Below are 4214 nucleotides of genomic sequence, written 5' to 3' on the forward strand. Positions count from 1 at the left end.
TGCTAAGAGTTGGATGGGTGATGCTTAACTCTGATGGTGCTGCATGTGGGAACCCAAGGCTAGCTGGTGGTGGTGGATTAATTCGAGGCTAAAGGGGAGATGATGAGTCTATTTTATATATATTTTATTCCCCTTCCCACGGTCATATTTGTGCTTATTTGAGCTCTACGGAACTATTTTTATTACTAATATACGTTTTCTAGTGTTTTTGTAGAGTTGGTATTATTTTGCAGGAATTTGCAGATTTATGACAATTTCAGAGCTTATTAAGCCACTACAAAGACATTGGAGTCGGATCATATTTTATAACTGTATATTTTAAGTCCAAGGCCGAGTTAAAGAAATTTAATCCGGTGATTAAGGGCTCGATATATGAAGTGGTCCAAGATTTTACAAAGCTATTATTACGGGCCTACCAAGGAAGGAGAATTGAGCCTAAGTTCGAAGCCCAATCTCAAGTCTACGCCAAAGCTCCTATCGACAATGGGGCGGATAGCTTCAGTAGTAGCATTCAGTTATTGGGCCTACACAATTGGACCGCTGATTTGATCTACTTGCTAATGAGTGATTGTTTGATTAAGCAACTTTTGTTTTTTTTTTTTTTTTTTTTTTTTTTGAGGGAAAGCCGAGCTAATGCATTAATCAGAGGATAAAATGTCCGAGAGTACATACGAGGAGATCATTTCAGGGCAATGATTCACCCAAACCTGTTCAGACCTAAATGGCATTAGCCTAGCAAGGCGATGGGCTACAATGTTGCCATCCCTTTTGACATGAGACCAAGTGAAAGACAAAAAAGCACTACTAAACGACAAGATATCCTCTAAAACTACATCAAAATCAGATAAATAAACTGAGGCTTTCGAGAGGCGATTGATAAGAACTTGGCTATCCGATTCTAAAATGACATTGTCGTAGCCATAGCGTCTAGCTAGCCTCACTGCTAATAGGAGTGCTTTCCCTTCTGCAATTTCCGGAGGCCACCATGCTCTTATCCTACGAGTTGCAGCAAATAAAACCTTCCCGTCATGATCCCGAGCTACCACACCCAAGCCAACACAGCCCTCATCGCACAAAGATGCATCCGAGTTGAGGTTAATAATCCCAGCAGGAGGTGAGATCCATTTGTTACTGCTCTGCTTCAGTGTACTTGGCGCAACAACATATATTTTCTTGCTGTAGAGTTCGTGCTCTTCCATAGCTTTCCTTACTCTTGCAAGCAGAACCTCGTTAGGAGTAGTAGTGCCCGCAAAAACCCTATCATTCCTTTCCTTCCAGATTACCCAAGCTAGGATTGCAGCCTTCTGCTTAGTCTTACCCTCTGCCAGCCCCCATCTCACGAGCATCTCACACATCGTTTCTGCATTTTGCGGCTTAGCACTAGTACAGCCCATATCCGACCATAACTCCTGCACTCTTCTACACTCAAAGATGACATGCACATCAGTTTCGACCTCCTCTTCACACCACACACATCTGGCATCATCGATCAAGTGACGGGCCTGCAGCAGCCCTTGGGATGGTAATGTGTTCGTGCACATCCTCCATAGAAAGTGTCTAACTTTCGGTGATGCCTCTAACCCCCATAATTCTGCCCAAGCTTTATGGAGCAGATCAAAATTGCACCCATTACCTAACATATAAGATGTTTTGGTAGAGTACATACCGTCATTCGAGAAGGCCCATGTAATCACATCCTTCGAAGTCTGCGCACCTAAGGGAATCGAAAGGATACACTTTGTATCCCTTTCATTGAACACCGAAGAGATTAAATCCTCCCTCCACTCCATTTTCAAGAAATCCACCAGTTCATTCACATTGTTTAAACCCTCCACTGCCGCACTTGTAATAAACATTCCATTTTCATCCGCGACCCAAGGATCCTTCCAAATGATTACCATAGACCCATTGCCAATTCGCCATATTTGACCCTCCTTCAATAGGGCCTTTGCACTCCAGATGCTCCTCCATGAAAAACTACCAGACACTCCCAAATAAGAGTCCAAAAAGGAGCTATTAGGGTAGTACTTCGCTCTCATTACTCGACCAAGGAGGGATTCGTCCTTCCACACAAGTCGCCAAGCTTGTTTGCCAAGCAAAGCAATGTTGAAAACCTCCAAGTCTTTAAACCCCATACCCCCTACACATTTTGGCGTACACATCACATCCCACGATTTCCAACGGATCTTCCTCCGGGAACCCGATCCCCAAAAGAACTCTGCCATAGCCGATCGAATACTCTGAATCACTGATGATGGAAATTTGTACACTCCCATTAAATACGTTGGGATTTCCTGAATAACTGACTTCAACAATATTTCTTTCCCGGCCCTCAAAAGCAATTTCTCTTTCCACCCCTGCAGCTTTTTCCAAATCCTGTCAAGTAGTGCCCCAAAAATGGCTTTCTTTGATCTCCCAACAATTGTCGGGATACCCAAATATTTGCTATGCCAATCAACCATACGCATTTTTAGGATCCCCATTAATTCCTCTTGTTGCTCCGTGCTTACCCCTCTACTAAACGACACCTCCGACTTTTCAAAATTAATTTTCTGACCCGATGCTACTTCATATCTGTTGAGTATATCAACTATAACTTCGCATTCCTGTCGAGTCGCTCAAGCAAAGAGTAAACTATCATCTGCAAACAAGAGGTGGGAGATAGCTGGCCCACTCCTACTAGCTTTCACTCCATGAAGTTCACCCTGGTTAACTTTATCCTGTAGCATATGAGAAAAAGCATCTGCAACTAAAATAAAAAGGTAAGGGGAAAGAGGGTCTCCTTGCCTTAAACCCCTAGTTGAGGTCACCTTACCACATACACACCCATTAATTATAAATGAGTACTTCACTGATGATACACAATGCATAACCAAGTTCACCCACCGGCCATCAAAACCCATAGTGAGGAGCAATTTCCGCAAAAATCCCCATTCAACCCTGTCATAAGCCTTACTCATATCAAGTTTCAAGGAAATTGAGCCCTTCCTACTCCGACTCCTGTTTTTCATAGTATGGAACAGTTCCAGAGCAATAAGAGCATTATCAGTGATTAGCCGTCCCGGAACGAAAGCACTCTGATTTTCCGTGACAACATTTGGCAAGATAGATTTCAGACGCAAAACAATCACCTTCGAAACTAACTTATACAATACATTACACAAACTTATAGGCCAGTACTCAGACATACTTGTGGGCGATTTAACTTTCGGGATAAGAGCAATATTAGTTTTATTTACATGGTTTAAAGAAGAGATACCACGCAAAATATTACTAACAAAATGGTAAACATCATCCCCAACAATATGCCAAAATTTCTGATAAAAAATTACGTGCATACCATCCGGCCCCGAGGCTTTACACGGGTGCATTTGCTTAAGAGCCTCATAGACCTCCTCCTTCGTGTACGGGCGTAAAAGAGCAGCATTATTAGAGTCCAGAATTATCGGCTTCACGTGTTGCAGTACTTCATCAGTTTGCTCATTGGTAGGATTTGTTGAAGTAAAAAGGTTGGTGTAAAACCCACTGACAATATTCTCAAACAATTCATCATCCTCTTGCCATACCCCATCACTATCATAGAGGCCTTTTATAGTATTTCTTTTCCTTCGTTGCGATGCCTTATGGTGATAGTAACTCGTATTCTTGTCACCATCTCTAACCTCCAACACTCGAGACCGCAGAAACCAGTAGGCTTCGTGCTTACGTTGCAAATCATCAAGCCGACTTTCGAGTTCCACACTTCTTTCACAAGACTTTGCCGAAACTCTATCTTGCTGCACCAGCTTTAAATCTGCCTCAACATCCTCAATTTGCTTTCCTAAATCATCAAATTTCTCTTTACTCCAAATAGTGAGTCTGCTCCCCAAAACCCCAAGCTTACCAATCACATCATGCTCGTTGGCAGCTTGCCATACCTTCTTCACTTCTGCCTCGCAGGACTCGTCGAACAACCAGGCTGTCTCGAACTTGAAGTTTTTAGTGCGTTTATGTCTTTTCCGAGCCTTAGGAACCAAACGTAACACTATGGGCGCATGATCAGAACAATATTTAAGAAGATGTTCCACTGATGCTCGAGGGAAAATTCGAGCCCATGTCGAGGAGATAATAAACCTGTCAAGTCTTTCACGAACTCTAGTTCTCACCGTTCTGCCACGTTCCCAATTCCACCACTGTCCTTTATAGCCAAGGTCACGGAGTTCACACAAGTCCAT

This window comes from Chenopodium album, chromosome 3, assembly GCF_948465745.1.
Source record: "Chenopodium album chromosome 3, dcCheAlbu1.1, whole genome shotgun sequence".
NCBI lineage: Eukaryota > Viridiplantae > Streptophyta > Magnoliopsida > Caryophyllales > Amaranthaceae > Chenopodium > Chenopodium album.